The sequence below is a fragment of the Mastomys coucha genome, unplaced genomic scaffold (assembly GCF_008632895.1).
Source record: "Mastomys coucha isolate ucsf_1 unplaced genomic scaffold, UCSF_Mcou_1 pScaffold15, whole genome shotgun sequence".
Classification (NCBI taxonomy): domain Eukaryota; kingdom Metazoa; phylum Chordata; class Mammalia; order Rodentia; family Muridae; genus Mastomys; species Mastomys coucha.
In genome coordinates, this window is record NW_022196897.1 from 86,378,952 (window position 1) to 86,393,699 (window position 14,748).

The 14,748-nt window shown below is 36.5% G+C and overlaps 1 long non-coding RNA gene across 1 annotated transcript in view; it reads right to left on the minus strand.

The window, feature by feature from the left end:
• Positions 1-746: 746 nt before the first annotated feature.
• LOC116090546 overlaps positions 747-14,748 on the minus strand; it is a 14,397-nt gene continuing 395 nt past the window's right edge. The window contains exons 2-3 of the long non-coding RNA XR_004118724.1: positions 1,628-1,799; positions 747-811 (exon numbers count right to left, since the gene is read on the minus strand). This is a non-coding gene — a long non-coding RNA (uncharacterized LOC116090546). The remainder of the gene's footprint in view (positions 812-1,627; positions 1,800-14,748) is intronic.

Consider the following 14,748-nt stretch of genomic DNA (forward strand, 5'->3'; position numbering starts at 1 on the left):
ACACACAGGGCCATTTCAGAGGCATCTGAAAGAGAGGAATCTATTCAATTTGCATACCAGACTGCTAAACATACCCTTACAATCAAAGCCAGTACAAACACTTTTCCGTTATGAGTAACTGGGGGTTAGATGATTCATTGTTTTGTGAGGCCTGGTTCAAACTGCCTTACTTCTTAAGAGAAGTTCCTACTTTCTGTCAGTTTCTTTTCAGGCCCCAATGCTGGGAAAGGATATTGCTGGAAACTTTATGATACTTCAGTAACTAGTAATATAACTAATAAAAATCCATTTAAATATTAAGTGTACTGTAATACACAAAATAATGACTTAGCTTTTAAGTGGGAGCAGTGCAATTGCAACTAGCTAATGAGAAAGGATTGAAGTGGATAAGAAATTATATGTGATTTCAATGTGTGTGTTTATGTATGCATGTGTATATGCACACATGTGTGTGTGTGTGTGTGTGTGTGTGTGTGTGTGTGTGTGTGTGTGTGTTTAGGCCAGATGCTGATTCTTTCTGTTGCTTTGATCTTGGGTAAGAAGTCTCTCTTCATACAACATTTGTGTTAACTTTATTTGCTAATATGACAAGGCACAGTAAATAATGAAATATTATGAGTCACATCATAGGAAAAGGGTTAAAAGATAATGAAGGGTGATTTTGTTTCCCGAGGGAGTTCAAGGAACACTTGGAAATTGTCCAAGACAATATATATTTCTCATCTATGTGGAAGTTGTAAAATTACCTGAATTCACATGCATCTGCTTGACTGTGGGTAAATATCTGCAGTTGGGCACTTATTCTCCTTTCCTGTAATTTTGATTATATGGTTCCCATAAACAATATGACAGAGTAAGTAAATCCATCTAACACCTAAAGTACTCAGACATACTCAGAGTACTGGAGGCAGTTCTTACTTGTCTCAATATTATTAATGAAATATACTATTCCAAATCATTCACCAACATTAGTCAAATTCCAGACCAGGCTGTGGACCCCATGTTATTTTAAGTCATCACTACTTTACACAGAATAATGAGGTACTATAACTATAGCCACTAAACCCTACCACAGGTCTTTACGGCATGGGCAGCTGCATTCATAGCGCCTGCCTGGGAAGCATCCCACATGTTATTTCTTTATCAAACTGTAGAAATTATCACACACAAAGTAAAAGCTTAAGAATCAACATAGCACATGTATTCCACCCACTAATAAAAATTAGCAGAAAAACATTCTAGAGCACTGACTTCAAATACTTTTAGGAACTAAAATATAGATCCATTTGAAGTCTCATACATAACTATGCCCCATGTAGTTTTCTATTTGGCTTTATGAAGGAATCACTATTCTGTAGTTGCATTCCTATGCTTTCATCTTCAAAAAAATATACATTTATATCAACAATAAAGACAGTAATTTTGTCTATTTTGGGCCCAGTTTTACTCTACTTTAAAAGGCACAATTTAAATTAACATTGACCCTTATGAGCTTTGATACTAAAATACAAGAGTTTTATCACTTAACCCTGTGTTTTAGTATCTAAGCTAATCTGAAAGTTGTTTGCATTTCTTATACATTGTATATCCTAGCCTTGATGTTTAATAGAACAATAAAACCTATTACCATAATTATTTCATTGCTGGTCAGTTGTAATTTTCTATTCCATTTGTTGCATTGGTTCCAGTTTTCATTTTATGTGGGAGTTTTCTCAGTAGATTGAAGATGATAAATAGATGATAGATAGATAGACTGTTTAGAGAGATAGATACTTATCCAGCATCAATAATAGAAATTCCTGAAAGGTATGCAATAAATATCAACTAAGGTGTGAAATTCAAGCCTTGAATCTACCTATAAAAACACGATTTAACCCATGTTTATCACATCCATCTATAAATCCTCAGTTTTCTCAAATAAGAAGTTAACTGGTATATTCAGAATAAGACATCATCCATAACTGTTACATTTTTTTCCACATCGCATTGCTAGTTTGGTAAGCATAAAACTTTATAACCAATAAAGCAGAAGTATATAAAAAATGAGCAGCACTGTTTGCTAGAACATCCTAGCCCCATTCACAGCCAGAATATGAAGACTTCCAAGGGTTGCTGTTATTTACACTTAGTTTTTAATATAAGAATTGACTTTACCATTCTTGTGTGGAGAGACACTTAGATTGACAGGTGGCAGAAGTAATTCTGCCAGTGCATATCCTAGACAGGCTATCTAAGTCCCAGGACCCTTTTTCCTATAGTTCTCTGGAGACTTGAATTCATTTCTTCCTAAACCCCCACTCAGATACCCTGCATTAGCAAATTGAAGAAATGAGACAGGGACAGAGTTAGAGAAAACAGTTCTCCCTCCTTACTTCCTGCCTATATGATTGGCCTCCTCTCTTCTTCAGTCTCATACTCAGTGCCAATCATTTCATATTATTTTAGTGTTTGTTTGTTCAGCTCTCTAATCATTTTCCCAAAACCATGATTTTGCTTGTGATATTCTCTCAGCCCATCACTTTCCTCTGCCTGTCATTAGGTTCACTCTCACTCATCTTTAAATTTTAATTTGGAAAAACTCAAAATACGTTGGGAGCCTACATTACATAATTTCAAACCATTCTATATTTTCTAGTAGCATTTAGAAATTTTAAGTAAATAGTTTACTGGATTGCTTTGGTTGATGGATATATCTACTGAGCAACACTGAGCTGTGCTTACCTCTTGCCTACTCTGTCCAGTTTGGTTCTCTGGTAGTGCAGCAAGAACTCAATAGCCATTGACACACTGGAAATAAAACACACTCCCCCAATGCCAGTCCTTAATACAGTGGGAAATGATGTGCATTGAAATATCAGGGAAAAACCCAATGATCATCTATATGTACATTGCACATGTGTGGATGTAGTTGTAATTTCAGTGAAGTGGTACACTCGCAGATCATCATCCCCACCCTTCCTGCTACTCTGCTTTACATGGATCATTGAATGAGGCCGAGGATGGTTCTCCTTTCAAATAAAAGTGGGTGTATTTTGTTACTCTCCAGTGCATTCTTAAAATCAAAAGGTAAAAAATGACAAGCTAATGTGTCAAGTTGCATCCAGACTTTTGTTCTGTGTTTTCTCTAGTCTGAGCCTTTATGCCTTTTTCTTTACTGCTACCATCCAGCTGTTGTCATAAAAATAACGTGATTTCTCTTGGCAGTATTATTTGTCTGCCTTTCATTCTTCCAGTGTGGACATTTAAAGCTGTACTCACTCAGCTTGAAAACCCAAATACCCATATATATACTTCTATACAGTTATCTCCCACATTCATGGGTACCAATAACCATTCCCCCAGGATCAAAATGTGCTGATACTCAAGGCACTTATAAAATGTATTCTATGCAATATTTGTATGTAAACATATATGTCTCCTTTTAAATACTTTAAAGAATCTATATATTACTTAAAACACCTAGTAAATTTAATACTACATAAATAGTTGCTAAACTGTGCTGCCTGGGGGGTTAAAATATCTGTACATATTCTGTGAAATCTATATTTAGAAACATAATTTTAGTTGGCTCCTTATGTGCAGAATCATAGATAATGAAGGATGATTGTGTATATATGCTTATGGAGAGTTTCTAATAAAATAAAGTTTTGAAGAGAGAGGGGGAGAAAGGGAGAGAGAGAGACAGAAAGAAAGACACACAGAGAGAGAGCATTGATGGTGCTCTATTTCATAGACATACAAGAAAGAAATTTTTATGGGTTGCCTGCCATGCTTTCCTCTCCACATCTCCAAAGGCATGTTCTCATCTATATTTTATAACACCAGTAGAAAATCTCCATGCCAAGCCTTCAGAATACTGCACAATTGACATTCTTCAGTAGAGGGGGGGAAACTGTGCTTAAACAAGAGATTGAGAACTGTATGCAATTGAATGATTGTCTGCTCTGTAGATTGATAATGAGGTCAATATCGACTGAATTTTCAATGTATCTGAATCACCTGGAGGCTTAGTTGAACTAGACTGCTGGCCCCAAATTCAGATCTTCTGATTCAGTATCTCTAGGGGAGCTCATGTCAGTGGTCCAGTAGCACACTTCGAATACTCTTTCATTATATTTCAGAGATGCTATGAGAATAAACTGCATAAGAGGATTTTGATCTCAAACCATCTTGTCAATAGCAGAGATGACTGTAAAACTACTCTGAGGGAGAGCAGAACTCTGACAGTGTTTTCTTGAAGACTCAAGCCATGATGCAACTCTGTTCAGCCAAGTGAACACCCTTTAGTGATTTAACATTACTGATTTTCCTAACATCATATAGCCCTAACAAGCAGAACAAAATGGTTTTTCTTTTCTGACTCTGTTTCTCAAATGTGTACTGGAACTTTAAAAGATCCATTTGCCCAAATGATTACAAACATCAGGAAATAATGTAGTAATGACATGACCATACCACTCAGTAGGTTGGTAGGTGAGAATAAATCACAATCATCCTCTTTATCCACTATGTTCAAAGCAGCCTTATTTATAATAGCCAGAAGATGGAAACAACCCAAATGTCCCTCAACAGAGGAGTAGATACAGAAAATGCGGTACATTTACACAATGGAATACTACTCAGCTATTAAAAAACAATGAATTTATGAAATTCTTAGGGAAATGGATGGATCTGGAGAATATCATCCTGAGTGAGGTAACCCAATCACAAAAGAACACACATGGTATGCACTCACTGATAAGTGGATATTAGCCCAGAAGATCAGAATACACAAGATACAATACACAAACCACATGAAACTCAAGAAGGAAGAAGAGCAAAGTGTGGATATTTCAATCCTTCTTATAAGGGGGAACAAAATACCCATGGAAGGAGTTGCAAAGACAAAGTATGGGACAGAGACTGAAGGAAGGACAATCTAGAGACTGCTCCTCCTGAGAATCCTTCCCATATTCAATCACCAAACCCAGAGACTATTGTGTATGCCAGCAAGTGCTGGCTGACAGGAGCCTGATATAGCTGTCTCCTGAGAGGCTCTGACAGTGCCTGACTAATACAGAAGTAGTGGCTCAAAGCCATCCATTAGACTGAGCAAAGGGTCCCCAGTGAAGAAGCTAGAGAGAGGACCCAACGAGCTGAAGGGGTTTGCAGCCCCTTAGGATGAACAGCAATATGAACTAACTAATATGAGCTCCCTCAGAGCTCTCAGGGACTAAACCTCCAACCAAAGAGTATACATGGTGGGACTCATGGCTCCAGCTGCATATGTAGGAAAGAATGGCCTAGTAGGTCATCAGTGGGAGTAGAGGCCCTTGGCCCTGTGAAGGTTCTATGCCCCAGTGTAGGGGAATGCCAGGACCAGTAAGCGGGAGAGAGTGGGGTGGCGAGCAGGGGGAGGATGGGAGGAAACAGGGTTTTTTTTCAGAGGGGAAATTGGAAAAGGGGATATCATTTGAAATGTAAATAAAGAAAATGTCTAATAAAAAGGATGTTAAAAAATAAAAAAGTTCAAGTGATAATTATGAAGAAACAACTTTCACATTTCCACTTACTTAGATAATATTCCAACCATGGTTTCTCAGAATGTCATTCAATTGGGCAGGCCAAAAAGGAAAAGAAACCTGTAAACTGTTTATTAATTCTGTTTATTAATATTTCTTATATTGCATTATGGAAACAAATGTAATTTTCCAGGGATAAAGAGAGAAGGAAAAATGATATCTCTCTCTCTCTCTCTCTCTCTCTCAACCCCTCCCTCCTCTGCTCCCTCCCTCTGTCACTCCCTCTCTTTCTCCCTCTCTTTCTTTCTCTCTCCTCCTTCTCCCTCTTCCTCTTCCACTCCTCTTACTGCCCTCACCTGGATGTTTCAGTCAGCAATATCCTAGAAGCAAGAAACGAAATTAGTCTAAGGGATACCTCGTCGGGACAGCAGAAATGTTTCTATTTCCTCTGTGGCTTTCAGTGTTGAAAGACTGTAAGTCAGCACAAACATTCCCAGCTGTGGTCTCAACAATCTCATCAGAAATAAGCAGAACTGAGAGATAGCAAAGTGTCAATGTGTGTGTTATATGCTGAAGATATTTGTTCCAGATAATGTTCATCTGGGTATTTTTTCTGAAGGAGCTATTCTGTTTACTTATATAGTCTTTACAGAAGAATGAGATCCACCATGGCACTAGGAAGAAATATGTTGGTTCATTTTTCTTTATTTTAGAATTCCTGATAAAATCAACCAAACCAATAAGAATACATTTGTGCTGGGCAGTGGTGGTGCACACCTTTAATCCCAGCACTTGGAAGGCAAAGGAAGGCGGATTTCTGATTTTGAGGCCAGACTGGTCTACAGAGTGAGTTCCAGGACACCCAGGGCTATACAGAGAAACTCTGTCTCGGAAAAAAAAATACATTTGTATAATGTGTTGAATTTATGCTAGCATCAAGACAAGGTGTGTGTGTGTGTGTGTGTGTGTGTGTGTGTGTGTGTGTGTGTGTTTTCTTTTTTCTTTTCTATTTTTGAGACACAGTACATTCAATACAGAAATGTAACAAGCTAGGAGCTAGTATGAAGGCTGCACTAGTTTTGATTGGAACTTTACTCAGTATGCTCTTTCTCAAGAGTGTTTTATTTATTTCTAAATTGCCATATCCTATTAGGAACTGAGTATCTAAAGTTAAAGTCACAGAAAAATAAATTTGACTGCAGAGAGAGCCTTCCCAATTAAATCAGAAAAGAAAATTTAATATCTATGTTTCTTAAAACTGAGAGGTGAAATAGAAAACAATCAAAGGTACCTAGCAAGGAACCAAGTCACACTTAATACAGGGAGGTTATCGTCCAAACTGAGATCCTTTGAGTCACAACTCTTTTCTGAGGTAAGCAAAGTGATTCATCACCAAAGACATTTTAAAAAATAATGTGAGCTACACAGAGTTTGTGACCTGTTATTTTCTCAACTCCATCAAATCTCTAGTATAATTAAGTCAAATTATGAGAGGGAGAGTAAAACACATTCAGGCAGTGGCCACCTAGTTTCTCAAGTGGCTTCAGTGCAAAGTGTACTGGTTTACCTGAAATACAAGGTCATTTTTTCATAATGTAACGTGGGTAAACATAAGATTAAAATTATCCCCACCTTTTGAAACAGGAAGTAGGCATCCCACTATTCTAATTTGCTGAAAAGTAGAGAAAATGCAGTTACTTTTTTTAAATATAACTGTGATCAGAGACGTCTTCAAATAGGAAAAATACAAACTTCACTAATAAGGAGTACAAAGTGATGACAAAATTCCAACACCTTGAATTCATAGCCTCAAATGAGAAAGAAGTTAAGAGAAAATGGGAAGTTAAGATCTTATCTTACCCTCCTCAGGGTAATGAAAGCTTGTATTTAAATTCTTAATCAATGATCAATAAGATGGAATAAAAGCAAATTGCATTCTCTCATCTAGAGCCTTAGACAGAGTCATTACTTGCCTTACAATCATGGTCATTTTGCTATTTTTTTTTTTAGTAGCTCCATTCCTGAATCATTCTAATAGCTTTAAAAATATTTGACTGTGCTGATTTAAGTGATGATATAAAATGAAATGCTCTTATCCATTCTTACAGTCTTTATCAGTCATTTTAATTATGGTGCAGCTGTTTTTCTCAACAAAAATATCTCTGGATACCATCCTAAAAGAATATCCTACAGCCATAATGAACTCTACCATGTCTGAAAAATAAAATACATTTTATGACTAATTTAATGGTCATAGATAAAGTTTTTAATAAATCTCCATCCTAAAATGCCTGATCTAGGAGCCACCTAAATCAGTTCCCAACCCTTCAAATAATGAGAAAGAAAATTGAATTAAAATTGAGAGCCTTGAGGTATTATTATAGTCAAATCATATTTCCCTATTTTCAAGCCATACATCTCTAGTTCTGCTATATAATAGGGGAAACTTCAGAAGGGGGATACTAATAAATGAAGAAATATAAGAGAATAACTACAGTTCTCTCTAAAAGTCATCTATAGATGAGGAAGTATAATACTGCTTGTCACTGTGTGCCTGGACATCCTTTCTCTCTCGCTTTTCTCTCTCTTTCTCTCCCTCTCTCCTTTTTTTGTAGAACAGTATCCCAAGATGTCACTTTTCCCTTCCTACACAACACACACACACACACACACACACACACACACACACATACACACACACACACACACGCTCATAAAACACATAAGTATCTGACAAAGCAGTAACCTTGAGATATGCTTTGTATGCACTGAAGTTTTTGAAAGGAAAGTTTCCCTTATTTCTCCTTTTTATTCTGTGGTTATCGCATTTCTGAAGATGTTTTGTGTTTTTTTTTTCACCATTAAAATATATCTCTAAACACGAACTAAATAGAGAGAGTATCAATAAATATGCTAATGTGCAAAGGGGAAAGACCACTAGGCTTCAAACCTACACAAAGAGCTACAGGCAACTAGTAATGCTGAGAATGTAAGAAACAGTCTTCCCCAGAGGAGAGGACACTGGTTATCCAACAACAGATGATCAGCACTAAAAACATATATACTGTGGGAAGCCACTTCATAAGCACATCGCCATTACAAGATGGCGATGACATCTGGCTTGCCGTTGGCATAAAAACGCCTTGTGCGCGTGTGCCTGTAAATCCCAACGATCTGTGGCGGAGTGCCTTTGGTCACGTCAAATGGCCTGATCGTCTCACAGCTTATTATGAGTCGCCACGTCTGAGGCGGGCATAGAGCTCTATATAAGGGAAGGGTTTTGAGATAGTCGGGGTCCTCCTCAACTGAAGCTTGTGATCTCGCTCTCAAGATACATTAAAGTTTGTACTGCAGAAGGATCCTGTGTGTGCCGCGTTGTTCCTGCTGGCGGGAGATAGTGCGGGACAATATACGAAATAACATTATATAGTCTGACTAAGTTATATTTGTAGGAATATATATGTATGTATATGTACGTATGTATGCATGCAATAGCAATAACGACTAATAAAAACAGAAGCTATGAATTTGAAGAAAGCAGGGGAAAGTATATGGAAGAGCTTAGAGGGAAGAAAGGAAGGATGGAAATTATGTGGTTATAATAACATCAAAAAGAAAACGGCATTTTTCCTTTAATATTACTATCAGTCAAGTAATATGGATAAACTATTTAAAAGTTAAAAAAATAAATAAATACTTCATAACGTCGAACATTTTTAACTTACCAAGCTAGTGTTGAACTATTTCAAGCTTTTATTGGCTGATAAATTGGTAGTTAACAAGTACATCAACAATTCAATAGTTTTGTGAATATTTCCTGTTAGGTATTTGCATTACTGTTGGAGTCCAAATTTTCAAATACTTCTAATCCTACCTGGCCCAACATGAGACCCATTCCATGGGTGGGAGCCAAGCCCTGACACTATTAATGATACTCTGCTATGCTTGAAGACCGGAGCCTAGCATAGCTGTTTGCCTTCTGAGAGGCTTCATCCAGCAGCTGATGGAAACAGAAGCAGAGATCCTCAGCCAAACATTAGGAGAGCTCGGGAGTCTTCTGAAAGAGCTTTGAGAAGGATTTGGAGAGCCGGGGTTGGGGGTAAGGGTGAAAGACAACTTAAGAAGATCTACAGACTCAACTAAACTAGACCTCCTAGGGTCTTACAGAGACTGAACTACCAAGTAAAGAGCACGCATAGGTTTGGCCTAGGCTATGCTGGAGCTGGTTGCTATCCATGAGGGTCCTCCCCTTCACTGAGGAGAAGCAATGTGGAGAATGGGGAAGGGTCTGTGAATTGGGATTGGGAGGAAAGGAGGGATACAGTGTTCAGCCAGGATGTAAAATGAATAAATAAGTAGATTAATGAAGAGAAAGAAAAATTCATATATCATCCTTCACATTAATAAAGATGACTAAAGAGTTAATTGGAGGAACTATTGTCTGATGACTTACCTATAGCTTTGGGAAACATTAGATATGGTAGTGTAGAGAGTTACTAACTTAAAGAGGATAATATATTCTATAAAAAGATAAATTTTACATTTTATAATCCTTAAACTCTTTATGAAAATAAAAACATATTCATGTTAAAGTAGAAACATTTGAAAGATAAATAAAAATATTAATAAATATTATCTCATAAATACATTAATACAAAAATTTTATTATGTGAGCATTAATGAATTATTACATCATGCTACTTTATATATGTTATAGTATAATAGATGACATGCCAGTCAAGAGATAACCATATATAATTATGACCTCTGAGAATATATCTCCTAATGAAATTGAAATTTACGCATCAGTTTGTGTGAGCACTCTGTGATGGTTATTGAATATAAAATTCATCAAATGATACATGTATAAGAATATATCCCCATAGATTTCTCATTAACAATATTAAAATAACAAATTTATATACTATAATTAATATATTACATATGAAACAGTATATTATAAACTTAGTACTCAAAAGATCCCATATTATTAGTTGTCTAAATTATTTCATTATATAAAATAATATTTCAGTTTTGCATGACAGATATAATTTATATAAATAATCAGTAAACACTAAATAATTATATATATAAATCATAGTGTCATAATATCTTCCAAGGATGGAGCTGTCTGAAAAGAACTCTGAGTGTTTGTGAGAACATTCTAGGAAAACAAGCCAAAATGTTATGACTTCAGTTCCTTCAAAACAAGGACTTGAGCTTGGAATATGTTTTCATACTCCTCCCAGGTGTAGCAGATAGGAGTGAGTTTGCGTCATATTAGTAATTATTGCTTATGGTCATTACTCAGTTAAATGTTTAAGCTATTCTCTATATGCCTGTATGGAAAAACATGTTTTTCCCACATACAGCTTGTCCTTTTAACTGTATATAGCTTGAATTCATAAGATCTTTACACATGTAACCTTTCTTAATGTTAAGGGTATGAGAGTCTGAATAAAGTTGAGTATTGCATAAGACTTTAGTATGTTTCACTTATTGACTCTATGTCCCCATGTCTAAACTACACAGTAACAATATCAAGACAAGATACAATTCACAGACCACATGAAGCTCAAGAAAAATGAAGACCACAGTGTGGATACTTTGATCCTTCTTAGAAGGGGGATCAAAATACCCATGGTAGGAAAAACAGAGGCAACGTTTGGGGCAGAAACTGAAGTAAAAACCATCCAGTGACTGTCCCACCTAGGGATCTATCCCATATACAGTTACCAAACCCAGACATTATTGTGGATGCCAACAAGTGCTTACTGACAGGAGCCTGATATAGCTGCCTCCTGAGAGGCTCTGTCAGTGCCTGGATGCTCACAGCCATCCATAGGACTGAGCACAATTTCCCCAATGGAGGACCTAGAGAAAGAATCCAAGGAGCTGAAGGGGTTTGCAGCCCCATAAAAAGAACAAGAATATGAAACAACAAGTACCTCCAGAGCTCCCAGGTTCTAAACCAACAACGAAAGAGTATACATCTAGGAACCCATGGCTCTAGCCGCATATGTAGCAGAGAATGGTGTTGTGGAATATTCAAGAGAGGAGAAGCCCTTAGTCTTGTGAAGGCTTGATGTCCCAATATAAGGGAATGTAAGAACTGGGAAGCAGGAGCAGGTGGGTTAGTGAACAGGGAGAGGGGTGATGCAATACAGGGGTTTTCAGGGGGGGATAAAATTTGCAGTATAAATTAAAAAAAAATCTAATTGAAAAAAAAAAAGAATTCAAGAACTGTATGGACTATCATTTGTGGTGCAAAACCCACAGGCACCACAGGAATTATAAAGACTAATAAGAATGTTGTATTTTTGTCCATTGCTGTGGATGGCTTTTTATGTTTAGTAACTCACCCTGATCTGCTTCTGTACTTGTTACTTTTCTGTATTCTGTGTGCTTCTAATTTTACTACAACAATTTCTTGTTCCTCTTCTTCATTTAAAACTTTTAAATACAGTTGTCTATGTTCCCCAGGTACTGCTTTTATGTTTTATTAGCCTGTTCCTAAGTGTTAAATTCAGATGTTACTACATGCCCTGCACTGCCATGCATGACTTAGAAAACGATTAATATTTAAACTGGAGTAGTTCTGTGCTAATTGAGGCTATGGTGGTCTATAACAATTAATAATTAACATCCTGGAGACACTTAAATGCTTCAGAGTTCAGATTAAGAAAAAAGAAGCTAGTATAGGCTAAGTAAGTTGGCCAACCATTATACAAAACTTGAGGTTTGGTGGAAGGCCTACAACTGAGTGACTCTAAGAGGAGGGCTGTGTCAGACAGTGGGGAAGATGTATTAGAGTACATTCAAAAGCACAGTCTTACAAACCAACCATGTTCTCTTGGGACTGTATAAAGTGTTACTTACACAGAGTAAAGTCAATGTCTGGAAGAGACTTTTAATTAGAAAAGATGAGAGAAGAAATCAGTCATGTGACAATATCATCTGCTGAATCTAATTAGTCAAAGTGGTATTCTCTCTAGGTTTTATTTCATAGACCACGGACAACATACCGTTTGTGCAGCACAGAGGGTAAACTAATGAAAATATATGTGGTTGGGTGTAGTTATCCTGAGAATTCTGTTTGTTCAAGATCTCCATGCTTGTTCTAAAGACAGAGAGACTATTTATCTTTCTTCTCAGATGTGGGATAGTGTCTCAGTTAGGGTTTCTATTGCTGCAACAACAAAACAAAAAAAACCAAACAGGCAAACAAACAAACAAACAAATATTACCAGAAAGCAAACTGATAGGAAATGGTTTATTTATTTTACACTTCCACATTGCTGTACATTACCCAAGGAAATCAGGACATAAAGTCAAACGTGGCAGGATCCTGAGGAAGGAGCTGATGCAGATACCATAGAGCTGTGCTGCTTAATGGCTTGCTTACCCTTCTTTTCTATAGAACTCAGAACAACCAGCCCAGAAATGGCAGCACCCTCTGTGGGCTGAGCCCTCCTCCACTGATCACTATTGAGAAAATGTCTTACAGCTGGATCTCATGGAAACATTTTCTGAACTGAGGCTCCTTCCTCTCTATGACTCTAACTTGTGTTAACTCAACATACAAAACCAGCCAGCCAGTACAGGTACAAGCTTATGTGGAAGCTTGAGACTAAAGGACGTGCAATCTAAGGTTTCTATTGCTTTGTCTGTTCACAATCTCAAGGAAGAATCTTGAATAAAATAGGAACTTGGGATATATGATAGGAAATGGTAAATTTTATTGTCAATCATTCTAGTCTTTTTAATATCATAGAAAGCCTTCTTTTAAGATGCATAGCCTATCTATGTAGCTTACTGTATAATAGTAAAGTGCTATATGGAAGTATTGCATGGTATAGACAACAATAAATTGCATTATTAGTTAACAACATGGAAGCAAATTGTGTGTTGATCTTAGGAACATGATGGACTAATGAAATTTAACTAACAGAATAAAGTCACTTTACCCATTTTATCAGACATTCTTTATTCCTATAGTCTATGTCTGCCTCAGAGAAAGTTCCATAGTAAAGATCAATATAGACAATCAGATTAAACAGAGCCTGTATTACCTAGGAGACAAGTCTCCGAGCATATGTCGGAGAGATTTTCTAGGTATATTGAGTCTCTAAACCCTCCTGTAAGAGATAATGTAGATAACATTAGTAGAGGTGGCAATATCCATCATAACTGCAAGTGCTACCATTCCATGGGATGGACAAAACTAAAAGGAGATAGCAAGCTGGAAGGTAAGATTCATTACACTCTACTTATTGACTTTGTATGAAATAGGAGGAGCTAGTTTCTTGATCCTACCACCATGCATCCAATGTCATGTTGAAATATATCACTTCAAGTAGAATCAATCTTTTCTCTCTTACATTGCTTATTTTTCAGAGAATTCTAGAACAATGTAAAAGTAGTGAAAACAGATATGTTAATCTGAAATAGCTCACCCGTTGTCTACATGGAGTTTTATCCTTCAGCAGTCTAAATAGCACCAGATGACAATGAAAGGAGAGAGGTAAAAGACATAGGATACAAACACACACCCTTTTCTGTGACATAAAAATCTAACTACTGCAATACCAGTTCCATCATAGTTCATCAACCTAAAACCTAAGATACTGTAAATTCTACAACTTGATTGAAGGAGAATCAAGATACTAACTCATTGGATACAGCAAGGAGAAAAATTAGATCCTTTCTAGTAATCTCCCATGGAGAGAAAAAAATCCTTGCATATATAACTCTGCTCTTCATCAAAGTGAAAGTACCTTGATCATAAAATTAAAGCTAGTATCTGAAGCAATTACATTCAGCATATTCATATAGCTCTTCTGGTGTGATGTCTAAACTTTTCCATCATCTTGTAGATATTGAATATTTTCGGTATCTGCCATTAGAATATTTCTTATTGTCATCAAACCATATGCCATGAGTCCTGTTATTCAATATTGTGCATGTTCTGGATGTCATCAACTTTAACCACCAATTTCAGACTTTTCTCCTGTACAGTAGATTTTGAGCAAGTTCCTATACTTCATTTTCATTACCACATCACTCTCAAATGCATACCAATCCTCCAAATACTAAAACATGGCCATTTTGTAGGTTCATTTTTTTCTATCAAACAATAATATCATAATGTGCCCATTAGTTATTTTCTAATATCTTCCTACATTTATTTTTATTATTCCATTTATTTATTTATTTATTTATTTATTTATTTATTTATTTATTCATT